The sequence below is a fragment of the Mus musculus genome, chromosome 13 (assembly GCF_000001635.26).
Source record: "Mus musculus strain C57BL/6J chromosome 13, GRCm38.p6 C57BL/6J".
Lineage (NCBI taxonomy): Eukaryota > Metazoa > Chordata > Mammalia > Rodentia > Muridae > Mus > Mus musculus.
The window spans coordinates 118,046,444-118,060,054 of record NC_000079.6 but is presented as its reverse complement, the minus strand read 5'-3'; the positions used below and the strand labels follow the sequence as shown (position 1 = coordinate 118,060,054).

The window sequence follows — 13,611 nt, the reverse complement described above, 5'->3', positions numbered from 1 at the left end:
AATCCAAAGTCCCCAAATTCACATTTTTCCAAACAAAACCATGGTCAGGACTATCACAGCAATACCTCAATCCCTGGTACCAACTTTTGTCTTAGGGTTTTACTGCTGTGAAGAGACACCATGACCAAGACAACTCTTGTAAGGACAACATTTAATTGGGGCTGGCTTATAGGTTCAGAGGTTCTGTCCATTATCATCAAAGCAGGAATATGGCAGCATCCAGGCAGGCATGGTACAGGCAGAGCTGAGAGTTATACATCTTTATCTGAAGGCTAGTAGGAGAACACTGACTTTCAGGCAGCTAGAATAAGAGTCTTAAAGCCCATACCCACAGTGGCACACCTACTCTAACAAGGCCACACCTCCCAACAGTGTCACTCCCTGGGCCTAGCATATACAAGCCATCACAGTTTCTGTGAAGTTTTGTATCAGAGTACTAGTGACCTCATACTGGTTGCTTTGACGTATTTAGTATAAATCTTGAACTTAGTCTACCTTCCAGGAATATGACATCTCATATAACAATTTCAGAAATGAGATTAATATGTAATGGTTAATGGTTAATAAAATAAGAAAATGTTTAATATTACAATAATATATGGCATGTGGTGTAAATATGTATGTGAATGAATACTCATATGTTGGCACACTTAAACATATGTGGAATGTGTAGACTGTTTTTTTTTTTTTTTTTTTACCTACTTATTGAGGCAGATCTCTCATTAAATCCAGGGCCTACTGATTCGGGCTTCCTAGGTATACAGCTTACCTGAGGATTCCTATCTCTGTTTCTCAAGTGCTGGAATTACAGGCAGCTATCATTTCTACTCAGCTTTCACACAGGTTCTAGACTCCAAACCCAACACTTGCAGGGCAAGCCATCTCCCCAATCCCTCATTTTGCTTTTAATAGATGAATTCATTTTGCACCTTTCTTCAACAAAAAGTGTCAAGAAAGAGACATCTTTCTTCATTCAAAGTTACATAGCAAGTTTCTAAAAAATATGCCAACATTTTAGTCAGTGTTATGACTTCTTAATTCATTGATAGAGGATATTTTGGGCACAGTCTATGGCATAACTCCTTCACTGGAATTTCTGTTACCACCCACCATGTAAGTGATATGTTGAAATCAATTTATTTTACCTTCAATCTAAGACACTGTACAGAATTTAATAAATTTAAGAAATCTGAATGGAGCTGGGTGGTAGTGGTATATGACTTTATTCTTAGCACTCAGGGTTGAAGTTAACAGGCAGAGTCAGAGTCAGAGTCAGAGTCAGAGTCAGAGTCAGAGTCAGAGTCAGAGTCAGAGTCAGAGTCAGAGGCAGAGTCAGAGGCAGAGGCAGAGGCAGAGGCAGAGGCAGAGGCAGAGGCAGAGGCAGAGGCAGAGGCAGAGGCAGAGGCAGAGGCAGAGGCAGAGGCAGAGGCAGAGGCAGAGGCAGAGGCAGAGGCAGAGGCAGAGGCAGAGGCAGAGGCAGAGGCAAAGGCAGAGAAAGGAGGATCTCTGAGTCCACTGCCAGCCTGGTCTACATAGTCAGTTCTAAGATAGCTAGGGTTACACAGAGAAAACCTGAAAGGTTTCAAAATATTACTCTGATCAGGAGGGTACATTTCCTCTATTGATAAGCTTGTCATTGGAATTATCTTTGCTTAGATTTAATTTTTTCTTGTCATCCTATTGAATGTTAAATAGGAGCAATATCATTAACAAAATTTTGTACTAAGCCAGGCATGGTAGCACACACCTTTAATCACAGCATTTGGAAGGAAGAGGCAGGTGGATTTCTGAGATTGAGACCAGCCTGGTCTACAGAGTGAGTTCCAAGACAGCCAGGGCTATACAGAGAAACCCTTTCTCAACTCCCCCCTCCCAAAAAAAGTTTTGTCCAGCTCTGAAAACTTCAAGTATTGAGAAATGAAGTCCATGAGATCATGTATGCACGATAAGACCAAGGATTTGTCTAATTTTAAAAACACTACATTTCACTTTGCTATTCTTGCTCTTGATAGAACCTAGTGGGGAAACTCCCACTCAATTCCTAATTCGGCGTGCACCCAAAACATCACGAAGGACCATCTTGATGTAATTACATGAGGTCGTTTAATGACAGAGCTCTGGACCAACATGCATCCCACACAGGAGATAATGGATGTCGGCCACGAGGCTCGAAAGCTAGGGTTTTTAATGGGGTAAGGGGCTTAGGAGTGTGGAATTCAGCATAACGACACACTATTGGCTTATTCAAACATCAGCAGAAAAATTACATGTATGTGCAGGGTGTCAGAGTTCTGTGAGTTGTTGACTCAGTTCAGATAGCCCTGTTATGTCCTCATATTCCTCCTTATCTTTAAGATTAAGCTGTTCCCAGGAATGTTTTAACTAAGGGGCATACCTGGGTTTTTTTTTCTTTTTTCTTTTTTCTCAGCCCCAGGCAGCCTCTAGGCTCACAAACAAACAGCAATTTCTGAGTAGTTTATATGACTTACAGGTCTTGAAATTTCATCTTTCTTTAATTTCCCTCTTCTTCTACTAAGTAATTCTAATCTTAGAATTTTAGAAGTCTATATCTCTACGTGGAGAATAGAAATCATACTCTTCTTCTATCTTAACTATAGGTTGGTGTTGACGCTGGAGGACCATAAGCTATACTGCAACTTTAACATGGGAACAAAAACAGAATAAGAAGGGATAGTAAACAGGAATAGGCAGGGACCCTTCTAGTGAGGCTTGAGGGTCTGGGCATGATGTAGGTGCATGTAGATCAGATCTCTGGCTGGAACTGGTGAGATATCTTTGGGGTACCCGGCTTGTTCGCTGTAGCCAGTTGTGACCAGACTTCTTTCTGCACCACCTGCAAGCCTTTTAACTTAGCATACAGATCATTATTATAACAACATATAGGTCTAAACACATCATTTAAGACAGTGATGGGCATGGGAGCCCCATAAAGGATCTTAAAAAGAGTAGGGCATGGGGAAGGAGCACCAAGTCTGCGACAGTCTTCATGGTTAATTTTGTCAAGGCCTCTTTTAGAGTTCTATTTATTCTTTCTATCTATCCTGAGCTCTGAGGTCTGTACACACAATATAATTTTCATTTGACCTCTAAATACTTGGCCACACCCTGACTTACTGTCACGTCTGCTCTCGATCAGCAAGAACAACATGACCACCAGTCCTTCTAACAGCAGTTTATTCAGCAAACTTCAGTCTTCATCTCTTTCGCTTCAACTTTCTCTCCTGCTTCAACTTTCTCTCTTGCTTCAACTTTCTCCCACTCTGAGCCGGGCCTCTCACTCTTATATACTCTCAGCCCTCATCCACTCATGGCAGGCCACGTCACTTCACCAGGCATGCAGCTTCAGCTAATCAGGGCAGCAGGGGCATGTCTCCACCAAAATGGATTCGCCAGTATCCTGGTGCACCTGCACAGCTCTCACGATGGTTGTGGCTTATTTTCAGGTGTATGAGGAAGTCAGGTGCAAGTCATAAGACTTAGCTGCAGTCCCTGGCGCCTTCTTGGGACTGCTGCCACACCCGCTCCTCACAACTTACCTGGGCAACAAAGGCAGGGCTATTATCTGACACTATTGTTTTTGGCACTCCGAACCTTGTAAAATTTTTCTTTAATAATCTTCTTGATGACTATCTGAACAGTCTCATTTTTTACAGGGAAAAGCTTCTATCCATCTTGAGAATGTTTACAAAACCAGAAGATATTCATACACATATTTTTCTCAGTAAAGTCTATTTTCCAGTAGATGTCAGGTCTGTCTTCCCATGGGAGGACTAGTTTTCTTCCTTCAGTTTCTACTATGTCATACAGGGTTTCTTTTACCAGTCTTAATTTGTCTATAACTTGATAGTCTTCAGACTGTCAGGATCATTGCTCTTTGGGATGCCTGTTTGGTGGTTAGATCTGCCATCTAATTTCTTTTAGCCACAGCATCTTAGGTCTTTCTCTGCAGATGTCAACAGCCCTCTTTGTCTGTATATTGCTCCATACAGTGGCAAAAGCATACCTGCTGTCAGTGTAGACTTCTCTTTTGTCATTTATAGAGCTTGTATCAAAGCCACAAGTTTAGCTTTCTGTCTACCACTGCAATGCTGTCCCCGCCTTCCACTTACCTTCAACCGTGAAGCTACTGCCATCCGTGTACCAGGTCGAACTCTCAGACCAAGGCTGATCTGATCCTTCAGATCATTTCGAGTATCAGTTTCTTCTGCCAGAATGTCAGCACAGTGATGAGTAGGTGAAGTCTCAGGCAGTAGGTTAGTGAAGGTCACTCGTTCAGTCAACAAAAAGCTCTGATAATGTGTCCATCAGTCAGGGGGGCTGAACCACACTTTCTAGGGCATGTGCCAAGTTTTGTCTCAGAGTCAATTTATCTGCGTCCTTGACCAGAAGCCACTGTGTGCAGACAAGCAGGCCATCTTACAGCCACCAGGTCTAATTTCTTACACGTATGCCACAGGTCTTTTCCAGGGTCCCAATCTCTGAGTAAGAACCTCTTTGGCAATACCTTTGTTCTCAGTCACATCTAGGAGGCCCAAAGCTGAGGCCGACATTATGGCAGTCTTTTTTTTTTAAAGATTGATTTATTGTTATATGTAAGTAAGTACACTGTAGCTGTCTTCAGACACACCAGAAGAGGGCATCAGATCCCATTACAGATGGTTGTGAGCCACCATGTGGTTGCTGAGATTTGAACTCAGGACCTTCAGAAGAGCAGTCAGTGCTCTGACCCTCTGAGCCATCTAGCCAGCCCCTACGGCAGTCTTAATAGCATCAAAGGCCTGTTGTTCTTTATTTCTCTATTTGAAGGGCTGTTTATCTCTTCAATTCAGCAAAACCTGGAATCCACAGTCTGCAAAAGTCCGCAGTACTCAGGAACTTTTTTAACTTGTTTTGCACTGGTTGGTGGGGGAATATGAAACACAGTCTCTTTTCTAGCTTCTTCGACAGGTAGGCCACAGGCCTCTTCTAAGGACTCGGCTTCTGTGTTAGCACCCCTTTTGCTATCTCTTTACTTTTAGCCACGAAGAGGTGAAGGGTTTGGTCATGGGGGGGGGGGCTCCTCTTCTTTTTGTTGGGGCAGTCTCTCACCCAGTGCCTTTTTCTTCACAGTAAACACATTTATCTTTAGCCAAAAGCTTTCTTTTTGTTGCCAGGTACTATCTAAGTTTTCTAGTTTTCCTGACTCTTGTAGCCAGCATTTCATTTAAGTTTTTCTCTTTTCTCTTATCTCTTTTTAATTCCATGGCTTCCTGTTTCTTACAGATCATTCCCAAGTGCTAGCATTATTAGCATGTGCCACTTTGCTAGGTTCTAGTCTTTGTTATTTACCTTTCTTTGCTCCTGTTTCCTAACTGTAATGGAGATCTCATATAATGTTCTCTCTCTCTCTCTCTCTCTCTCTCTCTCTCTCTCTCTCTCTCTCGATATGTATATATATCTTTTGTTCCTCCTTCTTGTCTTTGCTTCCTTTGGGTGTTATCTAATTATCACATCTATATCCTGTCACTTATCTTCTCTCATAGTTTGCCTCTACCCTAGTTTATCTTTCTTTCTCACTGCACATCTCTGATTCTGACTCTGGTCTCTGTCTTTGTCAGCTTCATGTTTCTTTAACTCTTCTTTTTGTCTGTCTCTTATTTACTGGTTCCTACTCTAAATATTTCTCATTCAGCGTATCTCTCTCATCTCAGACCTCTCTAATCTCCTTCATCTCTATTTTTACTTCTCCTCACTGTTAGCCTCTCTATTTGCCACTGCATCTATCTCTCCTGAGTCTGCTGAAGCTTTGCTCTTAGCTCACTTCTTTGCAGACCTCTATCCTTCCTTCATTTCTCCTCCTCTGCACTTTCTTATCGACTCACGCTAACTTTCTTACCAACTTGCCCTGTCCTTCTCTTAACTTCTGTAACTTCCTGTTACCTTGGTCAGATTGTTGGGGCACTTTCTAGTCCCACAGTGACGAGACCCCCATCAGAGCCTGGCAGTTAGACTCGCAGGTGCTCCTTACTTTGGAAAGAAGCCCCAAGTGGGCAGATGCCTCCCTCACTGGAGCTTGGAACAGACTGCCAGCAGGGTGGGGCCGCCAGAGAAGAGAAAACTCACGGGGCACAGAAGGGAGTGCAGCTCTCACAGCTGGCTGTACCGGGCCATTCATATCTCAAAGTAAAAGCAGTTTTTCTGTTAACAAGAGATGGGATGCAGGGGACAGGGGAATGAGAAGCAGCCAGGGAACCTCGGTGCTCTTGGCTGACCACTCCCACAGCCTCCTCTTCTTTTTCTCTTCAGCAGCCACAACATCCAGAGCCACTGACTTCTCAGGGACCACCCCTCTCTTTCTCCACGTTTCCCGAGCTCATTTCTCTTTAGGCTCCAGGTCCATGGGCGGAACCACTGTGACCCACTGGCTGCTCCCTGGAGTTGGAGTAAGAGGCAGGGCAGCTGAGGATCTGAAAAGAAGTGGTCAGCATAGGGATCTGACAGGATTCTTAGGCTATTTCCAGAGGACATAACTCAAAAACAGTTGTCAGTTGTTAGTCCAAGTCTGAACACAAAGAGACACACAAGACACACACAGAAATCATTTTCAGGCAACCACCATAGAATCACAGTACCACAGAAATGACAAACACAAGCAAGACCAATACAGGGCATCTTACACTCGATTTCCAGAGAAGCCTGACACTATCTGTTCCATGCATATACTGAACCCTAGCTGCTGCTGGGTTGAGAAGGACTGTTTCAGATCTAACTTCCCAGCTCGACACCAGAGCATCCTCTAGCATTGTGAACTGCAACATTTTGGCACGTCTCACTGTCACTGCGACCAACCAAATGGACCTCTCTCCATGGGAAGGCCCCCAGAACCTGAGACCAGCCTAAAACCAAACCAAGATAACCAGTCAACCCCTTGGGATCAAAACCAGACTTGAAACCAGACAAACCAAAAACAAAACAGAATCAGAAGGTGGTCTAATGGAGCACACACACGTGAACAAGACAGACAGACAGGGAGGGATTCCACTTTACCTCCGATGTACGATTTCTGTGTCCCATGACGAAAACCACAAACAAAAACAAGATAGCAACAGAGAAAAAAAGACACCAGAATATCTAAGCACACTCGTCCGTGCTTCCTGACGGGGGTCGGGTTTCACATCGACACCCTTCCTGATGGGGGTCAGATTCCACATCGACTCCCTTTCTGGCAGAAAAAGCACGTTATTTTTCTCACTCTGCCAGATGACAGTCAGAACTTTCTGACTGCCCCTCACCCTGGGCACTTCCTCCAGAGTCACCCTTAGAACATCTTCCTCCCACAGCCACTAGGTCCTCATGGTCCACAGTGGCAGCTGCCAGAATACAGAATACCAGAACTGAAAAACCAAGACATAAGGTGGGACTCAAACCCACAATCTCAGAACTGAAAAACCAAGACACAAATTCAGCAGTGCCACACTTAGACACTTAGACAACAGACAACATGCAAGACTCACACTAACAAACATACCTCCAAGAGGTCTTTCAGGGTTCCTGGGTGTCACACAGATCTCAGTGGAACCTCCAAATGATAGAACCTAATGGGGAAACCCCCACTCAATTCCCAATTCGGCGTGCACCCAAAAAAATCACGAAGGACCATCTTGATATAATTACATGAGTTCGTTTAATGACGGAGTCTGGACCAACATGCATCCCACACTGGAGACCGACATGAATCCCACACAGGAGATAACGGATGTCGGCCACGAGGCTGGAAAGCTAGGGGTTTTTATGGGGTAAGGGGCTTAGGGGTGTGGAATTCAGCATAACGACACACTATTGGCTTATTCAAACATCAGCAGAAAAATTACATGTACATGCAGGTTGTCAGAGTTCTGTGAGTTGTTGACTCAGTTCAGATAGCCCTGCTATGTCCTCACATTCCTCTTTATCTTTAAAGTTAAGCTGTTCCCAGGAATGTTTTAACTAAGGGGCATACCTGGGTTTGTTTTTCTTTTTTCTCAGCCCCAGGCAGCCTCTAGGCTCACAAACAACCAGCAATTTCTGAGTACTTTATATGACTTACAGGTCTTGAAATTTCATCTTTCTTTCACTCTCTCTCTCTCCATTCCCTACCTTTATACCAAGACTTTATTTAGCCTACATGTAAATGTGTTATTATCTAGTACGTGGACTAAACCTTAGGTATTTAAAGGAATGGATTTTTAGGAAATAGGTACTGAAAAATAAAGTAGCTCCAGGCTTGCACTGTCTAGAACTCAACAGTATGGTAGGATAGCACATCTGCTCAATTTCACCTCTTTTCAGGCATGTTGCATTCAAATAGCTCCAGTTCTGTGTTGTCACTGAATCCTAAGCACAGTGCAGTTTATTACTGTATGTCCCTGCTGGTAGGCACAAAGGTCCGAGACTAATCCCACAAACCCATCTCAATAACAGCTTTGGAAACAAATGGAAAAAGTAAAGGAAAAGAAAGAAAAAGCAGAGGAAACCATATCTCAAAACAGCTATAATTTACTTTGTGAGTGGGAAAAATGTAGAAAATAAACTTACATAGGCTCTGACTCTTTCAACTGCCACCACTGGGGATTTAAAAATGTTTCTGCGTCCAAATATAGTGAACAGATAGATAAGATGCTGTCAGCATATACGATTTTACTTTTAATCTTGCAAACTGGGCCTTTTTCCAGAGGCCTCATAGTTTTAAAATAGTATACATAGGTAACTAGGAAAATTAACTTGACTAAGAAGAGGAACACTTTTGAAAGATTCAAACAGGGACCAACACTTACTCAAAATTCAAGTTAACCTCCTATATCTTACAGATATGGTAAATTTGCTCGCAGAAGGTATGTGTGTGTGTGTGTGTGTGTGTGTGTGTGTGCATGATATGTGTACTTGAAGATGTACAAACACATACACATCTAAACACACAATTGCATTTGATATTTATGTAATTATTTTTCATGACCAAATATTTTAAGGAGTAGTTATTTTCATCACTCATCTCTCCGATCAGTAAACTAAATATTGCAAAGGTGACCTATGAACTTACAACAACTTACTTTGTGTTTCTGCCAGCATCCTCCACTTAGAGCATTAGTCTCGTTCATGTAAGTACCACCTTTCTAAGCCAAGACTTCCATTAAGTCAAGATTAATGTAGCTCATGAGTATATCTTCCTTGTATTTGAGAACCGTCTCTTCATTCAGACCCCCTGTTTTTGATCTGTCATTTTGGCATGCCGTCTTCGAGATGGGAGATGCTGGGCCAAGCTTAGAAACCCTGTGACAGACCAATTCTTTTCTACCTGCATCCTCTCTTCTTTATCCTCCACCTTCTACAAAAGCACTATTGTGTGTGATTATTTTAAGTTAATAAATGGCCCTCGAAGGACTTCTTAAGAAAGTACAAACATACACTTAAAAGCTTCAAGCATTCATCTTAATTTACCAGCTTCTTAGTTATTCTCATGTCCCTAACTTTCATAGTTGGGCACTTTAACAAGAAAAATACAATTAAAGTTCTTCTCAAAATAAATCCCACTAATTGGGAGTTTGCAAAGGCACGTGTCTAGAAATGACAAAATCCTTAACATGAATGTATTATTTTGAATTTAAAGTCATTTAAATCTTAAAGCTGCACTGTCTATTTTCCCATCACAGTGGCTTTAGGTATAAATTTTATTACTATTTTAATTTACTTTTAATTGATGAAGACATAGGATTGCATTTATGAGATACCATGTAGTATGTTGTAGCTAGCTTTATTTAAAAAAAAACTCTAGTTTAGAGAACAATTTTACATTGTACTAAGGGTAGATCTGCTTTGCCACAGAGTAAGATTTTTTCTGAAAATGGCAGGCAAGCCAGTGGAAAACAAAAGAGACAACATTGTATAAGACAAATTCCAAGAATATAAATAAATTCCTAGATAGAAACAACTCTAAACCTGATATTTTTCCAACTTTTTTCCTCAAAGTATCTCATCCCTTAATTGTTTATTAATTAAAGAGTTAATGCAGAAACTGAAATCACCTTCTGTGTAATGGAACAACTACACTAAGCAATGTAAGTGCAAGAGAAGAGAACATTCTCTCCTATACTGAGGCTTAGCATTTAAGTCTGTAAGGAGAATTGGCAGTAGATGAAGTAACAGGAGACAATACATTATGTGTTTATTGCATGCCAGGCACCACAAGAAGGCCAGAACCCCCAAATGAAATTCAGAAACATACATATTTCATCATGGGAAAAAGGAAAGTTAGGGTATAGGCAAATTTAGAGAGATAAAAAAATACATTTTAGTGACAATGAATGCCCCCCCCTCCAAAAAAAAGCATTGGCAAGAGACAAGGTTTCCGTATACTGCAGGTTGTATTGAACATTGAGCCTCTTGACTTTTGATCTTCTTCACCAATGGAAGGATAGGGAGCGAGAAGAGAGCAAATATGTATCACTAGGTTGATAGAGGAACTTCAGGGGAAAGCCACTGCTTAACACCTGCTTTAGGAGTATATTCGATTCAAAATAACACCTGCATAAAAGTGCATTCAGTTCAGAATCACAGCGACAGTAAGACTCTGTCTTTAATGCATCCGGGGCTCTTTCCTCAGTAGTCTCCAAGGATCCTCTAGGGATGAGTGATTTTAAAGTCTATTTCTTTTATGCCTAGTTGTTAGGGACGCAAGAAGAACACACACTTATCTGGTGAATCCTAAAATATTTCTTAAGCGTTTTCACCGACTTATCCTTCAAGAGAAGGGCTTAAAGAACTGGAATTTATTCAAAAGGCCAAACTTTTATAGAACCTTTTTATTCAAAGGGCTCTATAACAGGGGAAAGAAATCTTGCTAATTGTCACAAAGCAATACATGATATTATTTTAGGCTTCTACCTCTGCCAGGTTTCCGGCTTTCTACCCATCCTAACTTCTTTCATGTTTCTTCTCATAATTCAGTGAGTAAACTTGTTTTGTGTCACGTGACTCCCTAATTATGCCTAACAGCTTCAGTTGGATGACAGCTCACTGGGAAAAGGATATATTGTCCACAGCACTGGTGTGAAATAGGCAGCAAATCAATTCACTTAATTGCATATTAAAAATATAGATGGACCAGACTTCACAGAGTAAAAGATGTAACATCTTCTACTTTGCCATCCCCAGTCCTTATAACTAATGCTTGATATTTATGAAGTAAGGAGTTTACAGCAGTACATAATTAAGAGAAAGTATAGTGCACTTTGTTTCATGACAGGCCCTACTCCTTAAGAGTTGCGTGCTCTGCTGACTGAGTTAGTTAGGCAGGCCCCCCAAGACACTAGTTCTTAAAAAGTGTAGAAAGGTAAGAAAAGTACACGGGGGATGCTGGGGAGACAACTCAGTGCTTTGTGCTGACACATGATGACCAGAGTTAGTATCCCCAGTATCCACAGAAAAGCCAGATCTGCATGGTGGTCCATCTACCATCTCATCATTTGCTGGGCAGTGACAAGTCATAAACCAGGACACAGAAGTGAGTTAGACCAGCAAGAATTGATGAGCTTCAGTTTCACGGAGAGATCCTATATCAATGAAGTGGCAGACAATCAAGAAAAACACCTGATGTCGACTTCTGGCTTCAACAGCATATGCACACATGTACACCAATGTGACCAAGCACAAACAAATACACACGCACACCCATACACACATATGCAAAGAGAGGGAGAGAGGTGGAGGGAAGAAGGAAAGCAGAGAGGAATACATGATAGTGGATGAGATGTTAAAGTCACCTTGGCATTTCTTGGTGTTCTAATTAAGCAATGCTTATTAGATTATGCTGACTAATTTTAAGTTGGTTTTCATTTTGAAAGTAGGAATTCGTGCAATGAGAAATCACTGATTTCAACGTTTCCTTCAGCCTACTAGAAAGTAAAGACCCAGAACTATTAATGGAGTCAGCATTCTAGTTGTTCAACTGGCAGTGTGGAGATGCACGGTCAAGTCTTATCAAACTGTCATGTAGGCTTCTGGCCAGACCTTTTTTTTTTTTTTTTTTTTAACATATAGAACAGCCAACACCTTTCTTGTACCATGAACGAGACTTCTCTGCCTTTCCGGGCTTTGATCTTCCGCAGACAGAACTCTAACTCCTTCCCTTCGAGCACATAGCCATCTGCTCTACCACACACACTGTCCTGGTCTTACGGCAATACAGCCAAGAAGCTTGCCCTACTGGAACTGCTCCTCCAGAAGACTGCTGATTTTGGCATTCTTTTTCCTTTCGTTGTATTTCTTTTGAACTTTTTTTTTTTGATCGTTTTCTGTTTAAAATCTCTTCCTCCTCAGGTGTCAGCTTGCCCGCTACTTGCGGCCCAGGGGCAGTGCATAGTGGGACCCGTACCACTGTCGGTAGAGTATGCTGTCAATAAGCACAATGCAGTTTTTCACCAGGGTCTTGGTATGTACAAGCTCATTATTGGATGCATTGTAGACACCATCAATGATCCTTGTTTTGCAAGTACAACACTCAGAGGCCCAGGAAAAGTTCCCCACATCTAATCTCAGGGCATGGTACTTATTGCCTCCTTGAGCTCGGACTGTATGTATGCGGAGAGGGCCAATCTTAGTGTTGGCAGCAGGCCGTTCCAGCTCATACTTCCACTTCTCGTGGTAGGGTTTTCTCTTACCCTGGTCTTGCCACACTTGTGCCAGTTATCCTGAGAGATGCCTATCGCTCGGCGCTGGCTGGAAAGAGGAACCTGGTCAGACTTTCTTTCTTTCTTTTTTTTCTTATTTATTTATTTATTCATTTATTTATTTATTTATTTATTTGATATTTTCTTTATATACATTTCAAATGCTATCCCAAAAGTTCCCTATACCCTCCCTCCGCCCTGCTCCCCTACCACCCACTCCTGCTTCTTGACCCTGGCATTCCCCTGTACTGGGGCATATAAAGTTTGCAATACCCAGGGGCCTCTCTTCCCAGTGATGGCTGACTAGGCCATCTTCTGCTACATATGCAGCTAGAGATACAAGCTCTGGGGGCACTGGTTAATTCATATTGTTGTTCCACCTATAGGGTTGCAGACCTCTTCAGCTCCTTGGGTGCTTTCTCTAGCTTCTCCACTGGGGGTCATGTGCTCCATATTATAGATGACTGTGAGCATTCACTTCTGTATTTGCCAGGCACTGGCATAGCCTCAGATTCTACTACAAAAGGCTATACTCAACAAAACTAGAAAACCTGGATGAAATGGACAACTTCCTAGACAGATACCAGGTACCAAAGTTAAATCAGGATCAAATTAATGATCTAAACAGTCCCATTTCCCCTGAAGAAATAGAAGCAGTCATCATCAGTCTCCCAACCAAAAAAGCCCTGGACCAGATGGGTTTAGTGCAGAGTTCTATCAGACTTTCAAAGAAGACCTAATGCCAACTCTTCTCAAACTATTCCACAAAATAGAAACAGAAGGTACTCTACTCAATTCATTCTATGAAGCCACAATTACTCTGATACCTAAACCACAGAAAGATCCAACAAAGAAAGAGAACTTCAGACCAATTTCCCTTATGAATATTGATGCAAAAATACTCAATAAA

At 42.0% G+C, this 13,611-nt stretch overlaps 1 pseudogene; it reads right to left on the bottom strand.

Moving 5' to 3' along the window:
* Gm9633 (predicted gene 9633) lies at positions 12,066–12,763 on the bottom strand (annotated as a pseudogene).